We start from the raw sequence: 11,587 nt of genomic DNA on the forward strand, positions 1-11,587 counted from the left end.
ATCTATAATTCATAAAGGAAAAACGAAAGTAGCTTTTCTCTGTTTGTTTCTAAGGCAGCTGTCACACCTTAGTGGGATAGAATAGTTCTATATAGACACTTTTCCCTGTAACACTCCCACATCCTTGGTGATGGTGTATGGCCCATATCGAAGCGGGTGAATCTTGCGGTGGGGCCTAACGAGGCGCTCCTTCTACAAATATAGCCAAACTTTGTCGCCCACCTGGAACTTGTGTGGCACTCGATGCTGATCATGCCACTGCTTGTACTAAGCATTGGCTTTGTCCAATATGTCATGGACCTATTGGTGGATGTGTTGAAAGTGATCAATGAAGCTATTTTCCTCGTCGTCTTCATATTGGACATGAGTCAAATCTACCTGAGTTGCTGCAAATGGTATGGCCACATCAATGGGACATAGTGGCTGGAATCCCAAGCCCACATGCAAAGGGTTGTGGCTATTCGAGCTGTGGAGAGCTCGGTTGTAGCTGTGTTGGACATAGGGGAGGATCTCATCCCATGTGCATGGATGATTTGAGTTGTACATGTGCAGAATATGTACGATCATCCTGTTGACGACCTATGTCTGGCCATCAGTTTGGGGTTGGAAAGATGTGGACTTAGTGAGCTTGGTGTCCAACATCGACCAAAGGCTAGACCAAAATTTACTGAGGAAAATGCTATTCCGATCTGAGATGATAGACTGTGATATCCCAAAGTGTACCCACACTTGTTCAAAGAAGATTTAAGCAGTGGCTTCTACTGTGATACTCTTCTTGTAGGCCTCCATAATGGCCATCTTCGAGAATATGTTGACGACCACAAAAACACAGTCGTTTCCATGCTTAGTAGAAGGAAGGTATAACACGTAATCCATAGAGATGGATTCCCAAGGTTGAATAGGGGTAGGAAATGGAGTATAGAGACCTTGCTCCTTGATGGTCAGTTTGGCAATGATGCATGTGGTGCAGGATCTCATGTACTTCCCAAAATCCTGTCGAAGATTCGACCAATAGAAATACTTTTGTAGCACTGCCACCATTTTCTCGACCCCAAAATGCCCAGTGGCATGACTGTAGTGTGCTTCCCAAATCGTCTTCGCACGCTCGCTTGAAGGAACATAAAGGTGCCCCAGGTGGCATAACAAAGCATCATGGAGGTGAAAATATGGAACTTGTTGACCCTCTAAGAGCGTATCATACATGTAGCCAAATTCTGGGTTGCTTTTGTAGAGAACTGGCCAATCAGAAGTCTCGTGCCCACAAGAGTTGAGCACGGTGGTTAACACCATGATCGGTGGTCGGCTAAGGAAATCTGCAAGATTATTGGTGTTGCCCTTCTTGTACTTGATATTCAAATGGAACTGTTGCAGGTATGTGGACCACTTCTGATGGCGATCATTCTGCAACTTCCCTTGCATCTAGATGAACTGCAGGGGTCGGTGGTCTATGTGGATGACCATTTCCTTCCCCAAAATGCAATGCTTCCGTTGTCAGCAGGCGTGCACAATGGAATAAATCTCTTTGTCATAAGTGAGATACTTCTGGACTGTGTCTGAAAGTGTCTCAGTGTGATATGCCAATGGATGCCCTTTTTGAGTAAGAACTACCCCAACAACATAGTCAAAGACATTTGTCTCGATCTCAAATGGTTCTTTCAAGTCTGGTAATGTGAGCACTGGTGCAGAGCAAAGGTGATGTTTCAACTCTACGAATGCCTTTTGTTGAGATTTAGACCAATTTTTTTTTCTTCTTTCGCTCCTCCTTTAGTGACTTCAATCAAAGTCCAAGTGATATGAGAGAACCCCAACACGAACCTGTGGTAGAAATTAGCAAGACCCAGAAAGCTGCAAAGATCTGTCAGAGTGGTTGGGGCTGGCCAATCCCGAATGACTTGGATCTTGTTTGGATACACATGCACCCCTCGTTCATCAATAATGTGTCCCAGATATTGAACCTGGGTCATGCCAAAAGTGAATTTCTCCAAATTGGCACACAACTTGTGTTGCCATAATGTTTGGAGAACCTGTCAGATGTGGTGTTAGTGCTCTTCCCAACTCTGGCTGAAGATCAGGATGTCATCCAAGTATACCACTACAAATGAGTTGGTGAATGGCCACAATATGTCATCCATGAGCCTCATGAAGGTTGCAGGAGCATTCGTCAATCCGAAAGGCATAACCAACCATTCGAAAAGGCCCTCCTTGGATTTGAAGGTAGTCTTCCACACATTAGAGGGTTCGATTGGTATCTGGTGATATTTGGACTTCAAGTCGATATTGTTGAAATATTTTTCCCACTTGAGTTGGTCTGAAGGTCATCAATCCGTGGGATTGGGTACCTATTATGGACAATGGTCTTGTTCAGTGCCCGATAATCAATACAAAGTCTCCAATTCCCATCCTTCTTCTATACCAACACGATTGGGATCCCACAGGGCGATGAACTTGACCCAATGTGACCTTTCTGCAGCAGCTCTTGAATTTGCCTCTTGATTTCATTGTTCTCCAGAATGGAGTGTCGATAAATTGGTCCATTGGGTAATGACACACCTGGGGTCAGATCGATGGAGTGCTTGACCTGACAGTGCAGAGGTACCCCTGCAGGGGAGGTGAAGATGTCCTCGTAATCCTGCACAACCTTGTCCATCTATTGTTGTCGTGCGGAGGGGCCCTATCTGAAGGTTGTGGCCACCGTATTCTTCTTTACTTGAGGGCGTATCATTAGGAAAATAAATTTCTTAGTTTTTGAAATGAGCTTACCGCATTGTTTTACTGTAACCAGAGAGATGGTGGTAGGTAGCGCTACCTACGATATCTTGTACAACCTATTTCTCAATGTAACAATAACAACACAAGGCCCTGAATCATACACAACATAGTGCTTCCACAAGTATGGTTGGCCTAATAATACACCACAAACATTAAGGGGAGAAACATGACATAATACTTCATTTGTGAAGGGCTTGATGCTGTATGGAAGGTGACATTGTTGGCTCACGTGCAGATCCCGTCCTTGGTGAATCCACCTGATGGTGTATGGTTGTGGGTGTGTTGTGGTCGGTAAGCCTAGCCGCTTCACGAACACTGTTGAAATGAGGTTATTTTGGCTCCCGCTGTTGACAATGAACCGTAGCAGGGAACCCTATACCCAAATATGGGAGTGGAAGAGACGCTCCTCCTCCTTTGGATCTTCGAGTTCCTCCTTCTGGATGTTTATGGTGGCAACGGTGGCGTTGGGCTCTACATCAATAATCTCCTTCCCTTTGTCATTCGTCTTGTCGGGTTTTGACTCAAAGTCGGAAAATGTGTCTGATTCTGAACCCTTCAGCTTGGCCACCATTGACTGCTTGAATTGACACTCACTTGTGTTGTGGGTGGAGCTCTTATGGAACTCACACCACTTTCTCGTGTCCTTCTTTGGCTTCACAGTGTTGTCCTTTGCTTATGGCCTTGGCAAGTTGTCATAGGCCATCCTGCCTTGGCTTTGTCCTTTGTTTTTTGGTTTGGGGGCACCTTTCCCTTGCTTCAGATTCGCAGATCCAAAGTCTCGCTTCTTCTGTTTAAACTTCTGCTTGATCTTGACAGTGTATCGGTACGCCATGGCGAGTGAGGAGATGTCTAGGAACTCCATCTCATCCTGGATGTATCTATGTAGGCACCCACAGTATTAGAGTACCAAATCTTTCTCAAAATCCTTGATACCCAACTTCGTGCGAAGGGTATGAAAAACATTGGTAAACTTCGATACATCTTGGTCCCTTCACTGCCGCAACGTGGTCCACTTTATGTATTTGTCCTCGTAGCTCCCGACAGGTAGTACTGCTCCTTGATGACGTCCCAGAATGAATTCCAAGTGGGAGCGACTGAAAACAGTGAGGTCATACCTTCATCTTTCTGCTCACAATAGGTTTCCCACCAGTCCTTGACGTAGGGGGCGGCTTTGAGAAGGGAAAAAGTAATCTTTTCCCGGCTGGAAAAATCATGAACAGAAAAATATCCTTCTAGCAAATTCAACCATTTATCTACGACATCTGCATCTATTTGGCCCTCAAATATGGGAATTTCAAAGTTTTCTTGTACCTTAAAAGACGTGGAGCCTCCAGAGTGGTTATTGGATGTGCATGCGCCGTCGGTGGGCAATCGTTGAAGGATCTGGGAAAAGTTATCCATCATCGTGTTCCTTTGTTTCTCGAGGGCCTCCTCAAGCAATATTTTGATATGATCTCCTACTCCCTCATCTTTCTTTTCTTCCCCCATGGGAGGCCGTCAGATTTATGAGGCTGGTCTTGCAAAGGTTTGACCAGTTCAAGCCCTAACTCCTTATATCCTAACCTCGTTGGGGACATGCAAAGAAAAACAAAGAAAGAGCTGACCAATCTGATACCACTGATCCAAATTTAAACATGAACACAACAAATTACAGATATAACCATAAATACAGAGATGTAAAAGAAATAACACTTCCTTTCATTAATATCAAATAATGAAATATGCTTACAAACAGAATGGAAATGAGACTAGCTCGGACGATGGTAGCTTATCTCTGAGAAGAGATGTGGTGGCTACATGCCTATGAACTGAGTTACAATGAGGCTCAAGGGCCTTTTTATTATTGAACAATAAGAGAAAACCCTAAAAAACCAAGACCCTAACCTTAGGAGATGCAACACCAAGAGTTTATGGGCCTTGTTGAGGTTAGTTGGGTAGCCAACTTCCCGGGGTTGTAACCCGGTCATATTATCTCTGTTTGACGTGCGTGATACCTCGTTCGAAATGTCTATCCGAGGACTACAACTAAAAATGTTGTGTCAGTGAAATTGCCAAAAAAAACATCGATTAGGGCCTCAAAACGGCTTTGGAAGTTGAGGAGCCGAAAAATTGCCAAAAATAGTAAATTGTGCTACAATTAAGGAAACTGAAAAAAACTGAGAGAAAAATGGTGGGAGTCCAAGTGGAATAGGTGGGTGGCCACCAATATCCACCTGGATCAGAAATTATCCCTCCAGCCTCAGGGTTTCCATGTGGCTTTCCTGCCAATTCAGTGCATGGCCCTCCAATTTCAGCCATACGAATGAGATTTTCTATCCTTTCTCAATCTTATGGACGCTGAAATAAACTTCCATTAGTTGCAACCAATGGTTGAACTTCATAGTGTCGATCTCGCCCTAGTATGACTTGATATCAAATTTTGCTTCCATTTTAAACAGGGATCGATTCACGACACTCGAACCAGGTTTATCTTTTCAAATTCTTTCTTCGACCGATTCTCCGTTTCTCCCCGATCTTATGATCCTCATTCAGATTTGTCCTTTGCATTCGAACCCACATCTTCTCCAAATATCCTCAACTTGCTATTTAAGGCCGCCATGAAGAGGTTTACATTGTGGTTGATATCTACAACTTATTGGTCCAGCTGTGTAAACCTCACCTCTACAGGATCACGAGGTTCTTTTATAGATTCATCAACCATGATTAGGGTTTTACGATTTTCGGCTCCATTGATCTAGGTCCTTGCAATCTCCACAAAACACCTAAAGAAACCTACTTTGATACCAAATGATCTGTAAATTTTCGTGGATATTCTAATGGACAGTTCATCACAATAGATTTGATAATAATATATTAAAATATTAAATTTGTAACACTATTACAATTTTATTAAAATTCTAGATCTATAGATTTAACTATAATTAGTGCATGCATGCGAATGGAATTTATGCAGAAAAGTAGAGAACGAAAAAATAAACAATAAACTCACACACATAAGACACAAGATATGCTCTCTGGGAAACCCTTGCGGGAGAAAACTTAGTTGGAAGGTGAGGTCGCTTTGCTCTCTTTCTTTGACTGGAAGTATGGCTACAGGTACAAAGAAGTAATTCTTATGGCCTGTGGGCTGCTACAGTGCACAAATCCTCTCTATGTGCTCTACCTCCAATCTCCCATGACTATATTTTCTCAACTATGGAACAAAATTTCTCGAAAGAATGGAATGCCTCTTCCTCCTAGTTCCTGGTTATAACATAGCCCGATAGCCTACTAGTGGTTAAGTTTGACTACATCAACTCTTAATTGGAGTTACAATATAGACTCTTCCAAAGTCTTTTACATCAAAAACATGTGCTTAGCCCATTTTCCATGAATAATGGGGGTTGACGCGACATCCTCTTGAACTATAGGTGTAAAAAAAGGAAGGTCAACTTATGAGTGGCATAACTTTTGCATACGAACTTTGATTGATGTGCTTCTCGAACCATTGTAAAGGTCTATGAGTGTGGAGTTACATGAAAACGTGTTGTGCTAAGGAGAAAAAGTTTTACCTCCAAAAAAACATCGTTTGATGCCTCAAAACGCTCCTGAAAGGTTTCAGACCCCATTTTGCCAAACTGGGCCCCGCCGCTAAAAACAGTCTCATCCGTTGATTCCTTCACATTTTCCACTTCAAATGCATCAAAATAGATGACAAACAATATAACGATCTAGTCTGAATAAAGTAAATATAAAAATTACTAATTTGACTTGTGATAATAACTATATAAATATATTTAAAAAATAAATTAAAAAATTATATATATAAACATTTTTTATGTAAATTTTAAATATCTTTATAATTTTTTTATAAATTTAAACTATTTTTTTATTAGAAAAAAAATTACATAAACTAAATAATATTACTTTTTCAATATAAAAATATAATCAAAATCAAAATCAACAATAATGAATAAAAATAAACATACATACTTTAAAATTTAATTTAATAGTAATAAAATTAAATATAATTTAATTTAATAATATTAAAATTAAATACTTATTAATATTTTAAAAAATAATAATAATTTAAATTTTCTATATCATAAACTTGTTCTCAAGTTCGTTTTTCTTTGACGTTGAAACTCCTACAAAGTTTCCAAATTCCCCAAATCCTTCTAGTGGAAAGACGCTTCTTTCTTGTTCCCAAATTCTGAAAAACATCAGAATGACAAGAATGATTTTCAGAGATGTTGGGAGGCATTCCTGTACAACTATGCTGGTAGCTCATCAAATTTAATTATTACTAGAAGCATCCGTAACTTCAATTATATATCTCAAGGATAATCATAAATGATGTTTAGATGTTTAATATTTTCATATTGTTGGAATATGTTGATAGGTCTGTTTATTGTTGGAATATGTTAATAGTCTGTTTATTTTGCTATTAGATTTTTTTTAATTAAAAAAAACGTAGAGTAGGGAGATTTAATAAATATTTTTTTCGAAAAAAAAATACATGTAGATTAGAGCGATTTAATAAAGGTTTTTTTAAATTAAAAAAAAAATACATGGACTAAGAAGATTTAATAGAGTATATTTTTTTTTGTTTGTTTTTAAGCGTAAAAGATCATATTAAACTCTAAAATTAATCAATTTTTTCTTTTTGATTTTATTTTAATTATTTCAATAATTACACATATGCATTTCATAATCGTTGTTGTAAAAAATTAGGATTAAAATGCAAGATTTAAAAAAGTAAGATCAAATAATTGAATTAAAATGGTAAAGAACCAACATTATGAATCAACATTATAAAAAAATAAGATTAAAAAATTTCAATATATAGTTTAACTTTAATGATAATGGGCCTATTGCCATTAATAGAATTAAAATGGGAAAGAACCAACATTATAAAAAAGTAGGATTAAAAAAAATCAATATATAGTTTAACTTCAATGATAATGGACCTATTAGCATTAACTAGTCTTTTAATTTATATTGGGGTGAAGCAAGGTTGTCCATTTTCCCCTACTTTTTTGGTATTTACATCGATAAATTAGAAGAGTGTCTGGAAACTGCGAGTTGCAAAGGCACCGAGATCGCTGGTATTATCATTACTCTTCTTCTTTAAGCTAATGATATTGTTCTTCTTGCAAGAAGCTATGATGACCTAGACAAGCAACTTAAGACTCTTCATGTCTATTGCTCCAAGATGGGTATGACAATTAATACCGACAAGATTAAAGTCATGATCATTAAATCCAAAAAGATCACCCATGGTAGTTTCGTCTACAATAACCATTGTCTTGAGCAGGTTTCCTCTTATAAATATTTGGGTATTGACTTTCCTCATGAGCTCAACTGGAATTATGGCATCAAAAAAAAAATTATTGGAGGTTGGAAAGCTTATTATGAGCTTGAAAACAATTGTAAGTAAGATGATATTTACATTTGGAGTAGAAAAAGGTTCCTCTTTGAGACTCTCGTCACCCCTGTTATCTTATACGGATGTGAATTTTCGTGGTGTAGTATATCTAGGGAGTCGTGGAGAAAGATTGAGATGATCCAAAAGAAATTCATAACCTATAACCTCATGATCAAGGGAAATACTCCCTATCCTATCCTCTTGATCGATGTTGGCATGTCCCCAATTGAAAGTGTTGCTATGTTTATATCTCTAATGTATAAGAAGAAGCTCCACAATATGGAATCCAAGAGGCTTCCAAAAATTGCTTCTAACTTTAGTTAAAACCCTCACTTGCGCCTCAAGCACGGGTGGCATCAGGATGCTCAGTCTTAGCTCAACCTTTGGGGGCTTAAGGAGGAGATCATCATGAGAAGCAAGGACAATATCATAGGTACTATTACCTCCAGTTTTAAGGACAAGATGTGGGATGCTAATGAGCTGGAGGGTAAAAGGAAGCTAAGATACTATAAAGAGGTGATCAACCCCACCCTCGATAACTAGAATTATCTCTCTATGTTGACTTGCACTAAGAAGAAAATGAACATCACTAGGATTAGAACTAACTCTCATGAGATGTGAAGTGAGACCAGGCGGTGATCTACTCCCAAGACTCCCTGGGACGATAAAATTTGTCAGAGTTGTGATACTAAGAAGGTGGAAGATGAAAATCACTTCCTTTTAGGCTACCTAGCTCTTGCCCACATTTGCTCTCAATTCCCTATCATTAGCCACACCTCCAATCTTTTTGACTTATTAAGCCAGCCTGACTATAGCGATCTTGGAACGCTTCTTTCCCTGCTCTTTGATCACAAAAGCAAGATTTTAAAGAATGGCAATTAGACTCTTTTCTTGAGGTCTAATAAACCACATTGGTCTTAGTGGACATTAATCATCATCATCATTATCTTTATATTACTTAGTCAAAAATTGTCTTTATAGTATGAACATCTTATTTAAATCTAAATCATCTTATGATCACGAAAATTTTGAGAAAGGTGTATTTCATTTTAGGATTTATAATTGTAATATTCTTTCTTAAGATTTTCGAAATTTGTATCTTTGGAATTAAATATAAATTTATTTCATTTTAGATCTCACATAATATTAAAAAAAAAATTAAAAAATTAAAAAAATAAAATAAAATAAAAATTTATACCACCATGTTTTGAAATTTAAATAAAATACAATGAAAAATATTCATTAAACTATACTTATGCACAATAATGATTATTTTGACTTCTTTGTAATGTAATATCTATATAATTAATTTGAGGACAAAGTCGAGTCAAGTATGACAATATCAAACCATCCAATTAGGCGGATTCGTTGAAAACAAAGTCGAGGATTAAGAAGGATCGATAATAATATGAAAAAAACACACACAGAACATTTGGGAAGGTTGTTTCGCTTAAGAGTTTTGCAGTTGAGCAAAATCCTACTGGAAGGCCCCATTCCCTCTATTCTCCTGGTGGTTGTCGTCTTTTAAATATATTCTCTCTATCTCATAAGTTCCAGTTGAATGGAAGCAATCCCTCAGAAGGGCTTCTAAGAGATTTGAGCTTCCTTTGGCTGGGAAGAAACAAACTGACTGGCTCCATTCGTACCTCCTTTGGAAACATCTCCTCATTGAAGAATTTATCTCTGAGTTCTAACCAGCTTCGTGGCTCTATTTCTTCTGAACTGGGCAGGCTTTCTTAGCTTAAGGCCCTATATCTTCGTCACAACTATCTTTCAGGGCAAATTCCACCCTCCCTCTGTGATTGTACTCTTGTCTTCGACCAGCAACTGTATGATAACCAGTTAGCCGGACACATTCCATGGGAGTTTGGTGGCAAGCTATCTCAGTAAGAAAACTTATTCTTATGGGGAAATTAACTTAGAGGGGAAATCCCAAAAACCATTGCGAATTGTACCCATCTCCGGGTCCTCTATTTAAAGATCAATCAACTCACTGGGACGGTGCCTGTGCAGTTGGGTCAGTTATTCAGATTGGAATGCCTCTTTTTAGGAGGAAATCAGCTCGTAAGTGGGAGCAGCACGACATTACCTATTCTTACTGCTCTAACTAATTGCTCCTTGAACAAATACACGGGTGAAAATCATCTTACTGTCACTCTACCTTCTTCCATTCAACAGCTTTTCCGACTATCTGTGTTTAATTTGAGCCATAACGAAATAGGTGGAAAAGCACCACCAGAGATTGGAAAACTGGCTAATCTGACGTATCTTAATTTAGAGTGGAATATATTCAATGTATTCATTCCTTCAACACTTGGCAGACTTCAAAAGTTGGAAAGATTGTATCTGGGCAAAAACAAGTTACAAGGAAGTATTCCAACGGAAATTTGCAGGATACAAAGATTAGGACTCTTATCTCTGAGGCAAAACAAGTTCTCTGGACAAATTCCTCACTCTTTAGGTCAACTGAAACAGCTGAGAGACCTCTACCTTGATCAAAACAAATTATCCGGAAACATATCCCCCAACATAGGAGATTGCCTGAGATTGGAGGTGTTGGACCTGTCTCACAACAGGTTTCATGGAAATATACCACGAACAGTTACAGGTCCACCAAATTTGCAATTCTGGTTCAACTTGTCCAGCAATTTATTAGAAGGTTCCCTGCCTTTGGAAATTAGCAAAATGTCAATGGTTCAGGAAATAAATGTTGTTGTCAATCGATTACCTAGTTCTATTCCAAGCGAACTTGAAAGCTGCACAAAAGTACAGTATCTCAATCTGTCATGGAACTCATTTGATGTCTCAATTCCTGATTCACTTGGGAAACTGGGATTTTAGGACGACTTCGATTTCTCTGGCAACAATTTGCCAGGCACAATGCCAATGGCCCCAGAAAACCTTAAAATGCATCACCATATGAACTTCTCTATGAACTTCTCTTTCAATAAGTTGACGGGAAAAGTTCCCAAAGGCGGGATTTTCAGAAGACATAGGAGCAGAGCAGAGCATTCATGGGAAATCTCGGTCTGAGCGGACAATGGATATAGTTGCTACCATGTCCATCTCCTATTGCCAATATTCACAATAATCATTGGCTTGTGAAAAGGGTAATAATTCCAATGGAATGTGTGTTGTTGTAATGTGCATTTTATTCATTGGATTTTTAATCTGGCAACATGGCAAGGGACAGGTTCGGGTAGAGCTTTCCTCAAGATTACAGAAGCTATTCCATGGAATTCAGGCCTTCTAAGAATTTCGCGGAGGAACTCATTTCTGCAACTGACCGATTGAGTGGTGCGATCATCAATACCAAATATTTCACATTCAGAACTTAATATGTTGTTTAAGATGACATACCTTGACTAACAGCGGAAGACGTAATGGCTGCCATCTTCTGTCTTCTGTCTT

At 38.7% G+C, this 11,587-nt stretch overlaps 1 pseudogene; it reads left to right on the plus strand.

Annotated features, from left to right (window-relative positions):
* Positions 1 to 9,584: 9,584 nt before the first annotated feature.
* On the plus strand, positions 9,585 to 11,099 carry LOC149177051 (uncharacterized; annotated as a pseudogene).
* The last annotated feature ends 488 nt before the right edge of the window (positions 11,100 to 11,587 follow it).

This window comes from Pinus tabuliformis, chromosome 4_1 (assembly GCF_031772625.1).
Source record: "Pinus tabuliformis cultivar Carrire ecotype Pingquan chromosome 4_1, CPIR1, whole genome shotgun sequence".
Taxonomy (NCBI): domain Eukaryota; kingdom Viridiplantae; phylum Streptophyta; class Pinopsida; order Pinales; family Pinaceae; genus Pinus; species Pinus tabuliformis.